Source organism: Orcinus orca, chromosome 9, assembly GCF_937001465.1.
Source record: "Orcinus orca chromosome 9, mOrcOrc1.1, whole genome shotgun sequence".
NCBI classification, from domain to species: Eukaryota; Metazoa; Chordata; class Mammalia; order Artiodactyla; family Delphinidae; genus Orcinus; species Orcinus orca.
The window spans coordinates 5,031,831-5,052,990 of NC_064567.1; the positions used below are offsets into that span (position 1 = coordinate 5,031,831).

Genomic DNA, 21,160 nt, shown 5'->3' on the forward strand with positions numbered 1-21,160 from the left:
GTTTCCTAAGTTTTGTCATTGGTCACAAATATTCTCAGTTGTTTTCCTTGAAGTGACAGGCTCACTCACTTTTTTCAGTTTTAAAGAAATATGTGTCAGATAATCAAAGCTGGATAATCATTGTCAGTTTTTCTTCTACGTAAAAATAATACTCCATGAGAAAAGCAGCTATTTCTGTTTATAATCAAATGATTAAAGAAGTGCCTTTCCTGAAGAAAACCTTCATATTTTGGTGTAGCAGAATTACTTGATGCTTTGTATCCCATCTTGTCACACAGATATTTAAAAGATATATATTCATGGATTGAGATTTTAAAAATTAATAATTTTACTGCTTCATTATTGATGTTCTTAAATGACACTAGCATTATTATTTTTAAAAATATCTTTATTGGAGTATAATTGCTTTACAATGGTCTGTTAGTTTCTGCTTTATAACAAAGTGAATCAGCTATACATATATTACCATATCTCCTCCCTCTTGCATCTCCCTCCCACCGTCCCTATCCCACCCTCTAGGTGGTCACAAAGCACCGAGCTGATCTCCCTGTGCTATGCAGCTGCTTCCCACTAGCTATCTGTTTTACATTTGGTTGTGTATATATGTCCATGTCACTCTCTCACTTCGTCCCAGCTTACCTTTCCCCCTCCCTGTGTCCTCAAGTGCATTCTCTACGTCTGCGTCTTTATTCCTGTCCTGTCCCTAGGTTCTTCAGAACCATTATTTTTTTTTAGATTCCATATATATGTGTTAGCGTACGGTATTTGTTTTTCTTTTTCTGACTTACTTCACTCTGTATGACTGACTCTGGGTCCATCCACCTCACTACAGATAACTCAATTTCGTTTCTTCTTATGGCTGAGTAATATTCCATTGTACATATGTGCCACATCTCCTTTATCCATTCATCTGTCGATGGACACTTAGGTTGCTTCCATGTCCTGGCTATTGTAAATAGAGCTGCAGTGAACATTGTGGTATAACTAGCATTATTTTTAGTACAGTTGTAGAGCTAGTTGAGAATGGCTATAGTAGCTGCTAGTACAAATTGGTGTCACTGTTTTGATTATTGCAAAGGCATTAGCAATTTTACCCACCATTGTTTTTGCACCCTGTGCAAATACCAACACAGTGAAAGTGGTAAATAATGTCTTATTATGAACATAGCTTTTACCTCACAGATTCCTTTACAAGATCTTAGGGACCTATTCAACCAGAGGCCTGTGGACTACTCTTTGAGAACTCCTCCAAAAAATGTTTGCACATATGTATGTGTCAGGATACATGTACGAGAATGTATGGGGTAGCAGCATTTTTTTTTTTAATATGATAGCTATGAACTAGAAGCAATGAAAATTTCTAGATAATTAGATTATGGTATATTCATCCAAAGACATACTATATAGCAGTGAAAATGTGTGAACTATAGCGGCAGAAATCAAATAGTTGATTCCCTCACATGTATATTGACTTGAAGCTAAGTAACAAAAGAATTTCTACAGTATATTTCTATTTAAATTCAGTTGTAAACAGAACTAAATTATGTTTAGAGACATAGATGGAGCTATAGTGAGTAAGAAATCTAAAGAAAAGCAGAAGATTAATTACTACAAACCTGTGTAGTGGCTACCTATGGAGAGGGTACAAGAATAATCATTTGAATGATTTCAGTGGCAAGATTTCTTATCCTTTGTGTTGGTACACAGATGTTCTCTTGATAAGTCTTTAAATTGTAAAAATACACTCTCCTATGTGTGTGATGTTTCACAATAAAAGAAGGAAGCAAATAGGATAAAAACATGTCCTTGAATGGGATGATACTAATGTCTGTAACTTAATCTATAAACTTAATGCAATTTTTTGTGAGATTTAAATTTCAATGGGAAAAAAAGAATAAAAACAGTTGGGCACATCCTTAAAGGATAATCAAGGAGGAGTAGCCCTTACAGATGTTAAAACATACTGGAAAGCTACAGTTAAACTGTGGTATTAGGGTCATGAATAATTAGATTGCTGGTATAGAATAGAAAGTCCAGAAATAGACCAAACACATAACAAAAAGTTACTCGACAGTAAAAATGTCATCTCAGATCATCGGTCCATTTTCTTACTTGTTCAGGTTGGGTAATTTCTCCATTCCATCGTTTAGCCCTTTCAGTTAATGCTTTATTTTTGTTAGTATATTTTTCAGTTCTAAACTTACCATTTGTTTCTTCATGATATCATATTTCTTTGCGAAGACTTTGTTTCTTTGCTGAAACTTTGTGATTTTTTTCATTTTCTTCAAATGTCTTCCTCATTTTTTTGTGGAAGCAGTTTTATAATGTCTACTTTAAAATATTTGACAGATATAATTCTAACATCTATTTCTTCTCAGTGTTCATGTCTATTTATTGTCTTTTCTCATTCCTTTTGAGGTTTTCCTGGTTCTTGTTATGGTATGACAAATTATTTTTCTATTGAATGCTTTATATTTTGAGTATTATGTTATGAAACTCTGCATTTTATTTAACCCCCCATCCCACTTCCTTCTCTTTTAGCAGATCTTACCTGAAACTGTGTTTTGGGGTAAAAAAGGGTGGCACCCCTTTGTTACTCCCCGGTGTGTGCGGAAGCTCCAGTCCTGTAATTAGCCTCCACTGACACATTGCTAGGGAGGATCCTCTAGTGAACACTGGGCAGGAGTGAAATGCAGACCCTGCTTTATGCTTTGCTGATGTCACCGTGGCTCAGAAAGTTCCTGCTCTTCACGTGGTCCCAGTGTCACTGAGGTATATGGGTGGGCATGCTACCTCTGGACAGTGGTTAAGTTCTGATTCTCCAGTGGGCATTCCCTGCCACCACCCCAGTGGGGAGGGTTAGGGGTGGGGACACCTTGTCATCATTGCGTGGGTGTTGAATTCCAGGCCCTCTGCATTTTCTCCACTGGTACTATGGAGGGAGGAGGTCTTGTTCCTATTGAGTGGGTCTGCACACCCTCTGTGATACCTCACTGTCTGGGAGGGGAGCGGAGCGGAGGGGATGTCTGGGTTTTCCCTTTGGCCTTTGCTGATGGGCGTAGGACTTGGGCTTCTTCTCTGGTGTTTGGCTCCCAGAGGTTGATCATCACCTAATAGTTTTCTGTCTTGCCAGCCTGCTACTTTTCCGTTCTTTTGGTTAGAGACAGTGGGTATTTCTTGGGCTTGTTTTGTGTTTCTGGTTCCTTTAGCACCTGTTCTTATGAATGAATCAAATCTAGGGAACTTACGCTGTTTCATTCTTCAGCACCTGGGCTCTAGTTTGTCTGGCCCTTCTCTTTACCTTTTAGTGTGTTCTGGTGTTTGTCTTATGTGTCATGTCCAAGGTTTTTAGCTGTACTTAGTATAAAATATAGGGAAAAGTGAATCTCCTCCATTTTGTCTGGAAGTGGAAAAAGTCTGCATTCATTTTTGAAGGTTTTGTGGTTTCTTGTTTTTGTTTTTTATAAATTTATTTATTTGTTTTTATTTTTGACTGCGTTGAGTCTTCGTTGCTGCACGGGGGCTTTCTCTAGTTGCGCTGAGCGGGGGCTACTTTTCGTTGTGGTGCGCGGGCTTCTCATTGTGGGGGCTTCTCTTGTTGTGGAGCATGGGCTGTAGGCGTGCGGGCTTCAGTAGTTGTAGCACGTTGGCTCAGTAGCGGTGGCTTGCAGGCTCTTGAGCGCAGGCTCAGTACTTGTGGTACATGGGCTTAGTTGCTCCGCAGCATGTGGGATCTTCCTGGGCCAGGGCTCGAACCTGTGTCCCTTGCATTGGCAGGCAGATTCTTAACCACTGTGCCACCAGGGAAGCCCCGAAGGTTTTGTTTTGTTTCTAAATATATAGTTCTGGGTTGATGTGCTTTTCTTCTTTTCAGCATTGAAAAGATGTTCTTTCACTGTGTCCTGTCTTCCATTGTTTTTGATGAGAAGTCAGGTGTTAGTAGTATCGTTATTCCTGTGTATATAATGTTTTGATATTCTCTGGGTGCTCTCAGGACTTTGGTTTTCAGCAGTCTGAGTATGATGTGCCTAGGTGTGATTTTCTTTGTAGTCTTCTTGTCTGGGGTTTGCTGAGCTTCTTAGAATTGTAAGTTGATTTTTTTCACCAAATTTGTGAAAAGTTTGACCTTTGTTTTGTATTCTTTTTTTGTCACATTTTCCCTCTCCTCTTCCTCTGCAACTCTAATTACATGCATGTTCGTGCATTTGATATTCTCAAATATTGTCATAGGTTACTGATGCTTTGCTAATTTTTCAGTAGTTTTACTTTTTGTTCCTCAGAATGGATGAACAATTTATTTTCAAGGTCACTGGCCATTTCTTCTGTTGTTTCCAATCTCTTCTTAAGCACATCCACTGAAATTTTTATTTAAATTGCTGTAACTCCTAGGTATAGAATGTCCATTGGGTTTCACTTTGTAATTTTCATGTCTTTTCTGTTACTCTCCTCCTGCTCTTGACCAGCTTTTCCCGTATGTTGTGGAACATATTTCCGATAGCTGCTCTAAAGTCTTTGTTTATCTTGTCATTTTCTATTGAATATTTTTTTTTCTTCATTGTGGGCCCCATTTTCCTGTTTTTTTTTTCTTTCCCCATATGTCTAGGAATTTTATTGTATACTGAACATTTTAGATGATAGGTTAATACCGGATTCTGTTATGTTATTTTGTCAGTATCGGGTTTTTTTTTCTGGGAGACTTATATTATTGCTGGCCTTACATTCCAAACTACATCATCCCAGCAGTCAGTGACATCAGAAATCTCTACTCGGTTCCTTCAGCAAACAGGTCAGCTGTTGTTTTCCCTGAGCTGCTTAAGAGTCCCTCTGTGAATATACATTTCAGGGGTGTAACAACGATTTGAGAGTTTATTCAGTGTGGGGGGCTCTCTTTTCTGTGGCTTCTGCCCTTCAAGGTTTCCCCTCTGGTTCCATCCTTTCGATCATTGTTGAACTTTACCTGTTTTCTCACACCAGTAAGACTGATGCTCTCTGTGTGAGGCCTAGTACCACCCTTCCCTTTCTGTGCACACTAGGAGGCCTTAGTAGAAATCCTTTTAAACACAGACCTTAGCCAGTGATGTTCTTTTCTGTCAAGAGTCAGATGTCCTGCCATTCCAGGCTTGGTTGTTCACAAGTGACTTCAATTAGGTTTTATATTTTATTGAGATTTTAGAAATTTTATTTCCAAGAGAGCAATTCTGATACTGGCCTGCCATTACCCAATAAATAAATTTAAAAAATTATTATTTCCCCTGTGTGAGAGTCATTCTTTTATTAAGGTATATCTTGTACACAATATAATTCACCCCTTCCAAGGGTACAGGTGAACATATTTTGAGAGATGTGTACAGTCATGTGTGTAACTATCATCATAGTCGAGATGCAGACCCTTTCCTTCACTGCAAGCTCCCTCATGGCCAGTGCAGGTCGTCCCCTCCCACCACTCGGGCTCCCGGCAATCACCGCTAGATCTGTTCCTCTCCCTACTTTGGTGGTTTTTTGCCTTCTCTAGACTGGTATGCAAATGGAATCGTACAGCAATCTTTTCTGTCTGGCTTTTGTACTTAGCATAATAGTTTTGAGATTTCTTCCCGTTTGGGGGCCAGTATTTATAAAGCTGCTTGAACATTTGTGGACACGATGTTCTGCGTTGTTGCCATCACTGAATATTGTCAGTGTTTCTCTATTTCAGCCATTCCGGTTGGTGTTTAGTGATATTTCGTTGTGGGTTTGATTTTGCATTTCTGGATGAGTAATGAAATTGAACACATCTTTAGTGAAGTGTCTGTTCAAAGCTTTTGCCCCAAAGTCCCCCTTTCTCCTGTTGATTTGTCTTTTCCTTACTTTCGAGTTATAAGAGTTCTTTATATACTTGCCACAGAAGTCATTTATTAGAGGTATATTTTGCAAATATTTTTGTCTAGTCTATGACTTGTTTTCCTTTTTTAATGATTTTTGAAAGAGTAGGGGGGTTAATTTTGATGAAGTTTGTCACTTTGTAAATTTTTTCTTTTATAGATTTTGTTCATTATGCCTTATATAAAAAATATTCAAGTTGTCCTGCATATTCCAAGGTTACCTTTAGATTGTTTATTCCTTTTATAGTTAACTTGCATGTATGATAATGAGAAGATGAGGTAAGGTTCAAGGTTCTTTATTTTCAGTGTGGATATTCATTTGTTCCAGTATCATTCTAAAAGACTGTTATTCCCTTGAATTATCTTGACTCTTGGTCAAAAATAAACCACATACACACAAAGATATAGTTTTTCAAAAACATGAATTCATATTGATATTTTAAAATTTAATCCAGTAGCTGTTTGTAACATATTTAAAAATTTTTTTATTCCCCACTCAATCTATAATTGTACCTTTTAATTTTAATTAATATTTCCTCTAACTAAAAAAGTTATTAAAAGAGAAAGAAAAGTTGTTTATTTTGTGCATCAATTTAAAAGTACTCCAGAATAACTATACTAGTATTAAACATTCAAAGCTAGTAGATCAATAATGAGATTTAATATCTTCATTGCTTTCTGCCATCATCTTTTGAGCCTTCTAGTAGTATTGAAGATACTTTGAGTTATTTGCCATGGTTAGGTAAATACTATTTTGATAACAATTCAGCTGCTACAAGCATTTTAGTTGATGGTATTAATATTTTTACTGATAGTACTTCTATGAAAATAAGTTTTTCTCATAGCTCTTACTTGTCAGTGGAGAGTAATGGAAGTCTGCTGGGCCTTCTCTTTGTGAGACAGGTGGAAAACACAGCAATTCCTTTCATGCCTCCTTTGCATTACTGCTTGCAACTCCCCAAGGCAAGCTCTGTTATCACTACTAACACCACAGATGAGCCTTGCCTAGTTTTGTTCTTTATATGACTCATACAATAAATACTGTTTTCTGTCTTTTTTCATACACCATCGTACTTGTGAGATTCATTCAAATTATTGCTTGTAATTGTTCATTTATTCTCATTGTTGTGTCGTATTCTGTTGTGAAAGGACCGTAATTTATCCACTTTTATTGGGCATTTGGGGGTTTTTCAGTCTGGGACTGTTATGACTTGTATTTTGTGAACGTTCCAGTATATTTCTTTTGGTGGGCACTGAGGACTAACATTTTATGGAATTCTAATTAAAAAATGGCTACCTTCTTTTCTTATAACCTAAGTGAGAGTGATTATGTAAATGAGACAAAGTATTCATTAAGTTCTTGTGTTCAGTTAGTGGAATTTGCATTAATTACCCATTTCTAACTGATTATGAACCGCTCAAATTCAGTTCCTCTTTGTGGCATTGTGAGTGTGGGCAAGGAATTTAAACTCTGTGCTTCATTTATAAAAATCAGAAGTTATGGTACCTACCTAAAATGGTGGTTGTTAGACTTAAAATAAGGTAATTTTTGTTAACTACTTGGCCTAGTTGCTCACCGCATCCTGCATGTTAAGTATATTTTATTGGCCAACTTTCTGACTTCCCTAAATTATTGGTGTCGATAAAGTGTCACTGTCTCTTTTTGTTTTCATTTTTATGTTTTATTTTTATATATCCAGGGTACTAGAAATTTGTAATTCAAATTCCAGGTTATTAAAAAAATTTTTTTTGTCATTTGATTTTCTCTAAGATGTGTGTGTGTGTTTACCATATAAAAGTCTAGGAGTTTTATGTAGTCACATTTATTCATGTTTTTATTTATGGTTAAAGCTGTTAGGGGGCTATTAGTTGGGGGCTTCTGATTTGTGTATGTTTCTATCAACTAGAGAGTTTACTGTTGCCTTGACGCAGTGAATAGAGGGCACACCTGTTGGCTCAGGAATGCTTGCTGTAGGATAGTCTCTCTGAGGTTTCGCTTCTTCATGTCCAAGATGGAGGTTAATACATTTACCCTATTTACTTCATAGTGATGAGTAAGGAAGACGTTGTATAATGTAAAAAAATTTCTTAAAAATAACTGGGGCTTCCCTGGTGGTGCAGTGGTTGAGAGTCCGCCTGCGATACAGGGGACGTGGGTTCGTGCCCCGGTCCGGGAAGATCCCACATGCCGCGGAGCGGCTAGGTCCGTGAGCCATGGACGCTAAGCTTGCACGTCCGGAGCCTGTGCTCAGCAACGGGAGAGGCCACAACAGTGAGAGGCCCGAGTACCGCAAAAAAACCAAACCAAAACAAAACAAACAAAAAAAATAACAGTGATTTGGCAGAGATCAAATCATGGAGGGCCTTGAAATGCTCCGTTAGCTGTTGCTGTATAAAAAATTACCATAAATTTAATGGCTTAAAATAGCACCCATTTGTAGATGAGAAGTTTGGCCAGGCTCAACCGTGCTTTTTGTTTAGGGTTTCACAGGGTTCAAATTAAGATATCTGCCAGGCTGGGTGTTTATCCAGAGGCTCTGGCGAAGAATCTTCTTCTAAGCTCACTTGGCTCCCGAGGGCAGAATTCAGTTCCGTGCAGTTGTAGGACCAAGGCCGCCATCTCTTTATTGGCCATTTGGCCTGGGGTTGCTGTCAGCTCCTAGGGGCCACTCCCTGGTTTTTGTATGTGGCTTCTTTTATCTTCAGAGACAGCAGTGTGGTCCTGAATCCTTCACTTGCTTTGAATTTCTCTGACTTCCCTTTCTGCTACCAGTTGGAGAAAAATCTTTGTTTTCAAGGAATTGTATGATTAGATCAGAATAAGCCCCGTCCCCCTTGATTAATTCAAAGTCAGTTGATTAGGAACCTTAATCCCATCTGCAAAATCTCTTTGCCACGTCTTATGGCATAATCTCTGGCATGGTATTTCATCATATTCACAGTGTCTTGGGGCATCTTGGGGGGGCTAGGGTCAGGCGTTTTAGGAGTCTGCCTACCACAGATGCCATGTTGAGGAGTTTGGACCTGGTCCAGAGGTATCAGGGGTCCCTTAGAAAGCTTACTGCGGCAGCAGTGAGGAGGGTGGGTCAGAAAGGAAAAATTTCATTCATAGCAAAGTCCATTTTGATTTTGTAATGTTATTAAATGGATGTTTGTATTTTTTTGTTAAGTAGAGGTTTTGATCAGAAATGTATGTTTATTAGAGTACAAAGTAGAAATAATTAACTGGACCCAAACAACAACACATCACTCATCATGATATTCATTACTTCAGGCCAATTCATTATACAAAGTGGTTTGATAGATTGCTTTTTATTTTACTCAGTACTATTTTAGCATATCTTTCTAAAGCAGACACTGATTGTTTTGATAGAGACTTAAACACCCGAATGTCGTTAATAATATCTTCCTACACACAATATTAGGGTGTGTTTTCTTCCTTAGATGGCTGATCTCATGCATTATGATTCTTACTAGCTTAGTTTTTATGTCTAGTTTTACTTACTTTTATTCTTTGGTCTTGAGTTTTGCCTGTTTTGGCTGCTGCACGCAGCATGTGGGGTCTTAGTTCCCCGACCAGGGATCAAACCCATGCCCACTGCAGGGGAAGTGTGGAGTCCTAACCACTGGACCGCCAGGGAATTCCCCTGAGTCTTGCATTTTTCAAGCTGTATTTTTTTTTCTTCTGAACTAAATTTGCCATATCTCAGAGATTTTGACATGTTTCTTATTTAATCACTTCAAAAATAATATATATTTTTTCATTTTGATTTAAAGAAATCTGCTAGATTGAAGGGAGTTTTCAATTTTTCTAGTGGATAGATTGAAGGGAGTTTATCTTTATATTGTGAATTTATAATTATTAATGTGTTAAGTTTAGGAAATATCTGCTTTTTAAAATATGGCCTAGGAAATACCTGAGTTTTTGAATTTGTAAGACTTTCTTAATCCCATAGATATTGTGAGTTAAAAAGAATTTTATGTACATTTGAATAGAATGTATATTTTCTGTTCTGGGAATTTGGAGATCTCTCTGTTCATGTGTAAGTTTGAATCAAACTTGACCATCATTAATAAATATCTTGATTTCTGAGAGCTGTGTTAAGTCCAGTCTATGTATTTCTGTTTGGCTTTACTTTTTTTTTGTCTTTTTAAGCATATGTTAAGTTTTTACTGTAGCATTAAAAAGTTTGTTTTTTTAACTTGAAGTCAGCTTTACTTTTATATGTCAAGAAAATTGATTAGGCATGTGAACATTAATGACTGTTTCTTCTTTTGGAATTTTCACTGTAATGTTAGATTCATTTTAATGTGAACTTATCTTTGCCCTGTTCACTGCTTCTTGGTTTGGACCCTATTTTTATGATCAATATTGCTGTACCTGCTTTCTTTCTCTCTCTCTTTCTTCCTCTCTTTCTTTCCCTCCCTCCCTCCCTCCCTCCCTCCCTCCCTCCCTCCCTTCCTTCCTTCCTCTCTCTCTCTCTCTTTTTTTTTTAATATTTATTTATTTGGCTGCGCCGGCTCTTAGTTACAGCACACGGGATCTTCATTGCAGCATGTGGGCTCTTAGTTGAAGCATGTGGGATGTAGTTCCCTGACCAGGGATTGAACCCCGGCCCCCTGCATCGAGAGGATGGAGTCTTAACCACTGGACAACTAGGGAAGTCCTACCTGCTTTCTTTTTGATAGCATTTGTCTGTTCTTTCCCCCCAGATCATTATTTGTGAATATCCTGTGCTACTGTGCCTCGTGCACATATGTGTATATATATATAGATACACATACACATATGTGTATCTATATATATACTCATACACATATGCGTATATATATAAACGTACACATATGCAAATATATACACACATACACATATGTGTGTGTATATATATACATACACGTGTGTATATGTGTTCATGTACATAAATAAAAGGTTTGTGTGTATTTACATCTAAAGTGTGTGTGCATAAAATATATTTTGCACATTTTGAAAGTTTTTTTTTTTTTTTTCGGTACGTGGGCCTCTCACTGTTGTGGCCTCTCCTGTTGTGGAGCACAGGCCTCGGACGCGCAGGCTCAGTGGCCATGGCTCACGGGCCCAGCCGCTCCGCGGCATGTGGGATCTTCCTGGACCGGGGCACGAACCCGTGTCCCCTGCATCGGCAGGCGGACTCTCAACCACTGTGCCACCAGGGAAGCCCTCAAAGAATTTTTTTGTAGACCTTGGAAGATATTGCTCTTTTTTTTTTTTTTTAACATCTTTATTGGAGTATAATTGCTTTACAATGGTGTGTTAGTTTCTGCTTTATAACAAAGTGAATCAGTTATACATGTACATATGTTCCCATATCTCTTCCCTCTTGCATCTCCCTCCGTCCCACCCTCCATATCCCACCCCTCCAGGTGGTCGCAAAGGACCGAGCAGATCTCCCTGTGCTATGTGGCTGCTATCTATTTTACATTTGGTAGTGTATATATGTCCATGCCTCTCTCTCGCTTTGTCACAGCTTACCCTTCCCCCTCCCAATATCCTCAAGTCCGTTCTCTAGTAGGTCTGTGTTTTTATTCTGTCTTACCCGTACGTTCTTTATGACATTTTTTTCCCCTTAAAATCCATATAGATGTGTTAGCATATGGTATTTGTTTTTCTCTTTCTGACTTACTTCACTCTGTATGACAGACTCTAGGTCTATCCACCTCATTACAAATAGCTCAATGTCGTTTCTTTTTATGGCTGAATAATATTCTATTGTATATATGTGCCACATCTTCTTTATCCATTCATCTGATGATGGACACTTAGGTTGTTTTCATCTCCGGCCTATTGTAAATAGAGCTGCAATGAACATTTTGGAATATGACTCTTTTTGAATTATGGTTTTCTCAGGGTATATGCCCAGTAGTGGGATTGCTGGGTCGTATGGTGGTTCTATTTGTAGTTTTTTAAGGAACCTCCATACTGTTCTCCACAGTGGCTGTACCAATTCACATTCCCACCAACAGTGCAAGAGTGTTCCCTTTTCTCCACACCCTCTCCAGCATTTATTGTTTCTAGATTTTTTGATGATGGCTATTCTGACTGGTGTGAGATGATATCTCATTGTAGTTTTGATTTGCATTTCTCTAATGTTTAATGATGTTGAGCATTTTTTCATGTGTTTGTTGGCAGTCTGCATATCTTCTTTGGAGAAATGTCTATTTAGGTCTTCTGCCCACTTTTGGATTGGGTTGTTTGTTTTTTTGTTATTGAGCTGTATGTGCTGCTTATAAATTTTGGAGATAAATCCTTTGTCAGTTGCTTCATTTGCAAATATTTTCTCCCATTCTGAGGGTTGTCTTTTGGTCTTGTTTATGGTTTCCTTTGCTCTGCAAAAGCTTTGAAGTTTCATTAGGTCCCATTTATTTTTGTTTTTATTTCCATTTCTCTAGGAGGAGGGTCAAAAAGGATCTTACTGTGATTTATGTCATAGAGTGTTCTGCCTATGTTTTCCTCTAAGAGTTTGATAGTTTCTGGCCTTATATTTAGATCTTTAATCCATTTTGAGCTTATTTTTGTGTATGGTGTTAGGGAGTGATCTAATCTCATACTTTTACATGTACCTGTCCAGTTTTCCCAGCATCACTTATTGAAGAGGCTGTCCTTTCTCCACTGTACATTTCTGCCTCCTTTATCAAAGATAGGTGACCATATGTGCATGGGTTCATCCCTGTGCTTTCTATCCTGTTCCATTGATCTACCTTTCTCTTTTTGTGCCAGTGCCGTACTGTCTTGATTACTGTAGCTGTGTAGTATAGTCTGAAGTCAGGGAGCTTGATTCCTCCAGCTCCGTTTTTCGTTCTCAAGATTGCTTTGGCTATTCGGGGTCTTTTGTGTTTCCATACAAATTGTGAAATTTTTTGTTCTAGTTCTGTGAAAAATGCCAGTGGTAGTTTGATAGGGATTGTATTGAATCTGTAGATTGCTTTGGGTAGTAGAGTCATTTTCACAATGTTGATTCTTCCAATCCAAGAACATGGTATATCTCTCCATCTATTTGTATCTTTAATTTCTTTCATCAGTGTCTTATAATTTTCTGCATACAGGTCTTTTGTCTCCTTCGGTAGGTTTATTCCTAGATATTTTATTCTTTTTGTTGCAATGGTAAATGGGAGTGTTTTCTTGATTTCACTTTCAGATTTTTCATCATTAGTGTATAGGAATGCCAGAGATTTCTGTGCATTAATTTTGTATCCTGCCACTTTACCAAATTCATTGATTAGCTCTAGTAGTTTTCTGGTAGCATCTTTAGGATTCTCTATGTATAGGATCATGTCATCTGCAAACAGTGACAGCTTTACTTCTTCTTTTCCGATTTGGATTCCTTTTATTTCCTTTTCTTCTCTGATTGCTGTGGCTAAAACTTCCAAAACTATGTTGAATAAGAGTGGTGAGATTGGGCAACCTTGTCTAGTTCCTGATCTTAGTGGAAATGCTTTCAGTTTTTCACCATTGAGGACGATGTTGGCTGTGGGTTTGTCATATATGGCCTTTATTATGTTGAGGAAAGTTCCCTCTATGCCTACTTTCTGGAGGGTTTTTATCATAAATGGATATTGAATTTTGTCGAAAGCTTTCTCTGCATCTATTGAGATGATCATATTGTTTTTCTCCTTTAGTTTGTTAATATGGTGTATCACGCTGATTGATTTGCGTATATTGAAGAATCCTTGCATTGCTGGAATAAACCCCACTTGATCATGGCGTATGATCCTTTTAATGTGCTGTTGGATTCTGTTTGCTAGTCTTTTGTTGAGGATTTTTGCATCTATGTTCATCAGTGATATTGGCCTGTAGTTTTCTTTCTTTGTGACATCCTTGTCTGGTTTTGGTATCAAGGTGATGGTTTCCTCGTAGAATGAATTTGGGAGTGTTCCTCCCTCTGCTATATTTTGGAAGAGTTTGAGAAGGATAGGTGTTAGCTCTTCTCTAAATGTTTGATAGAATTCGCCTGTGAAGCCATCTGGTCCTGGGCTTTTGTTTGTTGGAAGATTTTTAATCAGAGTTTCAATTTCAGTGCTTGTGATTGGTCTGTTCATAGTTTCTATTTCTTCCTGATTCAGTCTTGGCAGGTTGTGCGTTTCTAAGAATTTGTCCATTTCTTCCAGGTTGTCCATTTTATTGGCATAGAGTTGCTTGTAGTAATCTCTCATGATCTTTTGTATTTCTGCAGTGTCAGTTGTTACTTCTCCTTTTTCATTTTTAATTCTATTGATTTGAGTCTTCTCCCTTTTTTTCTTGATGAGTCTGGCTAATGGTTTATCAATTTTGTTTATCTTATCAAAGAATCAGCTTTTAGTTTTATTGATCTTTGCTATTGTTTCCTTCATTTCTTTTTCATTTATTTCTGATCTGATCTTTATGATTTCTTTCCTTCTGCTAACTTTGGGTTTTTTTTTTTCTTCCTTCTCTAATTGCTTTAGGTGCAAGATTAGGTTGTTTATTCGAGATGTTTCCTGTTTCTTAAGGTAGGCTTGTATTACTATAAACTTCCCTCTTAGAACGGCTTTTGCTGCATCCCATAGGTTTTGGGTCATCGTGTCTCCATTTTCATTTGTTTCTAGGTATTTTTTGGTTTCTTCAGTGATCACTTCATTATTAAGTAGTGTATTGTTTAGCCTCCATGTGTTTGTATTTTTTACAGATCTTTTCCTGTAATTGATATCTAGTCTCATAGCGTTGTGGTCGGAAAAGATACTTGATACAATTTCAATTCATTTAAATTTATCAAGGCTTGATTTGTGACCCAGGATATGATCTATCCTGGAGAATGTTCCATGAGCACTTGAGAAGAATGTGTATTTTTTTGTTTTGGATGGAATGTCCTATAAATATCAATTAAGTCCATCTTGTTTAATGTATCATTTAAAGCTTGTGTTTCCTTATTTATTTTCATTTTGGATGATCTGTCCATTGGTGAAGGTGGGGTGTTACAAACCCCTACTATGAATGTGTTACTGTCGATTTCCCCTTTTATTGCCGTTAGTATTTGCCTTATGTATTGGGGTGCTCCTATGTTGGGTGCATAAATATTTACAATTGTTATATCTTCTTCTTGGATCGATCCCTTGATCACTATGTAGTGTCCTTCTTTGTCTCTTCTAATAGTCTTTATTTTAAAGTCTATTTTGTCTGATACGAGAATCGCTACTCCAGCTTTCTTTTGGTTTCCATTTGCATGAAATAGCTCTTTCCATCCCCTTACTTTCAGTCTGTATGTGAAGTGGGTCTCTTGTAGACAGCAAATATATGGGTCTTGTTTTTGTATCCATTCGGCTAATCTGTGTCTTTTGGTGGGAGCATTTAGTCCATTTACCTTTAAGGTAATTATCGATATCTATGTTCCTATTCCCATTTTCTTAATTGTTTTGGGTTCGTTATTGTAGGTCTTTTTCTTCTCTTGTGTTTCTTGCCTAGAGAAGTTCCTTTAGCAGTTGTTGTAAAACTGGTTTGGTGGTGCAGAACTCTCTCAGCTTTTGCTTGTCTGTAAAGGTTTTAATTTCTCCATCAAATCTGAATGAGATGCTTGCTGGGTAGAGTAATCTTGGTTGCAGGTTTTTCTCCTTCATCACTTTAAATATGTCCTGCCAGTCCCTTCTGGCTTGCAGAGTTTCTCCTGAAAGATCAGCTGTTAACCTTATGGGGATTCCCTTGTGTGTTATTTTTCCCTTGCTGCTTTTACTATGTTTTCTGTGTATTTAATTTTTGACAGTTTGATTAATATGTGTCTTGGCATATTTCTCCTTGGATTTATCCTGTATGGGAGTCTCTGTGCTTCCTGGACTTGATTAACTATTTCCTTTCCCATATTAGGGAAGTTTTCAACTATAATCTCTTCAAATATTTTCTCAGTCCCTTTCTTTTTCTCTTCTTCTTTTGGGACCCTTATAATTCGAATGTTGGTGCGTTTAATGTTGTCTCAGAGGTCCCTGAGACTGTCCTCAGTTCTTTTCATTCTTTTTTCTTTTTTCTTTATTCTGTTCTGCAGTAGTTATTTCCATTATTTTATCTTCCAGGTAACTTATCTGTTCTGCCTCAGTTATTCTGCTATTGATCCCATCTAGAGTATTTTTAATTTCATTTATTGTGTTGTCCATCGTTGTTTGTTTCATCTTTAGTTCTTCTAGGTCCTTGTTAAATGTCTCTTGCATTTTGTCTATTCTATTTCCAAGACTTTGGATCATCTTTACTATCATTCTGAATTCTTTTTCAGGTAGACTGCCTATTTCCTCTTCATTTGTTCGGTCTGGTGGGTTTTTATCTTGCTCCTTCATCTCTTGTGTGTTTTTCTGTCTTCCCATTTTGCTTATCTTACTGTGTTTGGGGTCTCCTTTTCGCAGGCTGCAAGTTTGTAGTTCCCGTTGTTTTTGGTGTCTGTCCCCAGTGGCTAAGGTTGGTTCAGTGGGTTGTGCAGGCTTCCTGGTGGAGGGGACTAGTGCCTGTGTTCTAGTGGATGAGGCTGGATCTTGTCTTTCTGGTGGGCAGGTCCACGTCTGGTGGTGTGTCTTGGGGTGTCTGTGGACTTATTATGATTTTAGGCAGCCTCTCTGCTAATGGGTGCTGTTGTGTTCCTGTCTTGCTAGTTGTTTGGCATAGGATGTCCAGCACTGTAGCTTGCTGGTCGTTGAGTGAAGCTGAGTCTGGTGTTGAGATGGAGATTTCTGGGAGATTTTCGCCATTTGATATTATGTGGAGCTGGGACGTCTCTTGTGGACCAGTGTCCTGAAATTGGCTCTCCCACCTCAGAGGCATAGCGCTGACTCCTGGCTGCAGCACCAAGAGCCTTTCATCCACACGGCTCAGAATAAAAGGGAGAAAAAGTAGAAAGAAAGAATTAGTAGAAGAAATAAAGAAAAAGAATGAAAGAAAGAAAGGAGGGAGGGAAGGAGGAAGGGAAAAAAGAAAGAAAGAAGGTAAAGTAAAATAAAATAAAATAATGTTATTATAATAAAAAATAATTATTAAAAATAAAAAAACCGGATTGAACCCTAGGACAAATGATGGAAAGAAAGCTATACAGACAAAATCTCACACAGAAGCATACACATACACACTCACAAAAAGAGGAAAAGGGGAAAAAAATCATAAATGTTGCTGTCAAAGTCCACCTCCTCAATTTGGGATGGTTCGTTGTCTATTCAGGTATTCCTCAGATGCAGGTACATCAAGTTGATTGTGGAGCTTTAATCCGCTGCTTCTGAGGCTGCTGGGAGGGATTTCCCTTTCTCTTCTTTGTTACCACAGCTCCCGGGACTCAGTTTTGCCTTTGGCCCTGCCTCTGCGTGTAGGTGGCCAGAGGGCGTTTGTTCTTCGCTCAGACAGGACGGGGTTAAAGGAGCCGCTGATTCAGGGGCTCTGGCTCACTTAGGCTGGGGTGAGGGAGGGGCATGGCGTGCGGGGCGGGCCTGCGGCAGCAGAGGCCGGTGTGACGTTGCACCAGCCCGAGGTGCACTGTGCGTTCTCCCGGGGAAGTTGTCGCTGGATCCCGGGACCCTGGCAGTGTCGGGCTGCACAGGCTCCCCGGAAGGGGGGTGTGGAGAGTGACCTGTGCTCGCACACAGGCTTCTTGGTGGCGGCAGCAGCAGCCTTAGCGTCTCATGCCCGTCTCTGGGGTCCGCGTTGTTAGCCGTGTCTCGCGCCCGTCTCTGGAGCTCCTTTAAGCAGTGCTCTTAATCACCTCTCCTCGCGCACCAGGAAACAAAGACGTAAGAAAAAGTCTCCTGCCTCTTCGGCAGCTCCAGACTTTTCCTCGGACTCCCTTCCGGCTAGCCGTGGCGCACTAACCCCCGGTAGGCTGTGTTCACGCCGCCAACCCCAGTCCTCTCCCTGTGCTCCGACCGAAGCCCGAAGCCCGAGCCTCAGCTCCCAGCCCCGCCCGCCCCGGCGGGTGGGCAGACAAGCCTCTCGGGCTGGTGAGTGCCGGTCGGCCCTGATCATCTGTGCGGGAATCTCTCTGCTTTGCCCCCCGCACCCCTGTGGCTGCGCTCTCTTCCGCGGCTTCGAAGCTCTCCCCCTCCGCCACCCGCAGTCTCAGCCTGTGAAGGGGCTTCTAGTGTGTGGAAACCTTTCCTCCTTCACAGCTCCCTCCCAGAGGTGCAGGTCCCGTCCCTATCCTTTTGTCTCTGTTTTTCCTTTTTTCTTTTGCCCTACCCAGGTACTTGGGGGGTTTCTTGCCTTTTGGGAGGTCTGAGGTCTTCTGCCAGCGTTCAGTAGGTGTTCTGTAGGAGTTGTTCCACGTGTAGATGTATTTCTGGTGTATCTGTGGGGAGGAAGGTGATCTCCGTGTCTTACTTTTCCGCCATCTTCCCGGAAGCCGCTCTTTTTTTGTTTTTACATTTAATATTGCCAATGAAAAGCAATTCCCGTTTGTCCTTTCTTTGTAAATGACCCCTTTTCTTTTTGGTGGGGCTACTAGAATTTTTCATTTATCCTTGTTATCTTTGCCCATGTTTCTAGGTGTAAGACATTTTAATCTGAAGCTGGTGTTTTCTGTTTGGGTGGGTGTTTTTGTAGTGAAACGGCTATCAATAGAACAGAAAAAAAAGACTCTTGTCTTTCAGTTTCCTCATCTATTAAATGGAAATTATGCTTAATAAATGTTACCTCTTATTATTAGATATTTTCATAAATTTTCTAATTTCTCTGCTTATAATCCTTCTATTTTCTCTCTTTCTAGTACTCTTTCTAAACAGACATTGGACCTTCCTGATAGTTTCCCATGCCATTTTATTTTTTCTCTTACTTGCTATCTTCATTCGTAATTACAGCATTATGGGAGAATCCTAACAGACTAATAGGAAAAGTTTGGTAAAGGTTAAAAACAGCCTGGTGTGTAGAAAATTAATATTTGATATTTCTTACAGCACTTAGCCAATTGCAGTAGTTGATATAGAATAAATACTTGATAATTAATTGAACAAGCTTTGGAATATCCTGAAACTTATTGTTACTGTTTCATAACTCATCTTGAACCTTAATCTCTGAAATTTTGTTGATTTTGTTTTGTATTATAGATTTATTTTGCGAGAGCTTTCCAAGTTTTGGAAGTTCCTCAGACTCTTTCTTACAGGTGGCAATGTGAACTCTCATTGAGAGTTTTTTCTTTGATGTGTTCTTGGACTAATGTCAAAAGATATTTAACACTTTTCTTTTTATCTTTCCCTCTCCTTCTCTTCTTTTTAATGGTTAAAAAAGTATAAAAAATTATTTAGGAGTTTTTAATATCGAGTCAAATTGTTTAGTTGATAAGAGCTTTTTATCTTACCTTCCTCTCACGAAATGTTAATTAGCTTTGTAATTGTTACTTAGCTTATAATTTGTTTTGATTTGTGACTTGCGGTGTATGAGGGTGCTGATGTTAGACAAGTTTCCTGTAGAAATTTATTCTTTGACATTTTCTACAATTTTATAAATGCTTTTTATTGGTTCAAAAAGATATATTCCAGCCTGTATAGATAGTATATGTTTTCTTTCAATGCCAAATGTCTTTCATTAGCTATGTAGTTATAACAGATGGGTTTGAAGCGTTCACTTAAATGCAGTTAGTATTTTATTTCCCTTTATTCCCTAATCTCTTTACATGTTATTGTAAATTAGTATGTTGGATACATTCCAGGACTTCTCATAGTAGTTTAGCTAATGTCATGTAATATTTTCCATTGCAAATATGATTAAGAGAACATGTTGATGTTTCTAAAATGATATAGACAGTGAGAAAAGGATCAAGTTAAATTATTTTATTTCCTTACTATACACTTAAAAGTCATTATATTTTATTTGTCAAAATTACTTTTAGAGCAAAAGGCTTCTGTACAACTTGCCATATGCTATAAAAGTAATGGAGATTCTAGATTTTAACAGTGTAGCAGAAATTATTTTGCGATGTTAATGAGTTAATAATAAAAACTTTTCAGTGGTTGATTGGACATATAAATGTACTTTCTTCCCTCAACATTACCTTGACCTTTCCAGTATTGACTCAAGGATACTCAGACTACCTAGATATTATACATGTCTTTAATTCTGGGTTCTGTTAATACAGTAAACATATTTGGATACCATAGGAAGTTGTGACATAAATATATTGTTTGGAAAAAGCTGATTATTATGCTTTATCAGTGAAGATAAAGAAGGCTTTATTTCTTTTCAGTTTTTGTTAATGCAGTAATAATACCTTTGAGTACAAAAAGACAACTGAAATGTGTGTTAGTGTGTGAACTTGTGGACATTATATAAAATTAAAATGTCAAAGATATAGCTAGTGTTTATGAGTTACTTAGAAACTACAGTGGTCTTGTTGCCTGCAGCCAAAATGTGTAGAAGACACACCAAGAGACACTTAACTTTCTTATATTGGTTCAGTGCAGGGGACTGATGGTTATGAGGAGCAGTTTGATGGCATGTGATATCTTATGTAGATTTACATGCAAGACATTGAAATTATTTACAATTTACAAACTATTGTATTATCTAATTGACTAGCAGAAGATGGAATCAGTATATTAGCACGTGAAGATGTTCATAGTAATGTTAGCAACTCTATTACCTGAGCCTCGGTTTTACCACGTGCCGTCCCACTTGGCTTCAGTTAGTTCAGCTCTGCTAGTCATGAGCCACACCTACAGTAAGATTACCAAAAGTGAAGTCCAGTTAATATATATAAATATGAACACCAGTTTATTAGGGCCTTTCTGTGTCAAACAGGATTCATGGCACTAAGAATACAAAGTTAGTACAACCCGATTCCTCTACTCAAAGATCTTGGATGAAAAAAGAGCGATAAGTAATTACCATGCAGTAGCATAAATGCTAAAACAGAAGTATATTCAAGAAGGGCAGCTAGGCATCTCCTACACACACAGAGAGATTTTGTACGTTATGATGCCCCAAGTGGGCTTGGGCGGATGAGGACGTTTATGAATCTTTCTTAGGGAAAGAATTACTCTTAGATAATCCATACTGACTTCTTACACATTTCAGGTGCGCCAAACTTCTCCTGCTGTTCGTTTGAGACTTTATTTCTTTGATTTTACCACTTGTAAGAGATAGAGGCAGATTGGAATGGGGGAAGGAGAAAGTCAGATGACTTAATTTTTCTTCACGTGCCCAGCATTTTAAAGAAACTTGAAACTAACTGCTACAATGAAGTGTGTAGATTTGTATGTGTGCCTTTAACCATGTAGTTGCCACTCATTAACTTATTCTGTGATTGACTAGTTTACTTCATGTTGATTTTTAGGCAGGGTGAAAATAGTAAGAGGTTTTGGAA

The 21,160-nt window shown here is 38.4% G+C and overlaps 1 protein-coding gene across 21 annotated transcripts in view; it reads left to right on the forward strand.

Annotated features, from left to right (window-relative positions):
* Positions 1-21,160, forward strand: part of KMT2C (lysine methyltransferase 2C) — a 288,150-nt gene that overhangs the window by 138,901 nt on the left and 128,089 nt on the right. The window lies entirely within an intron of this gene.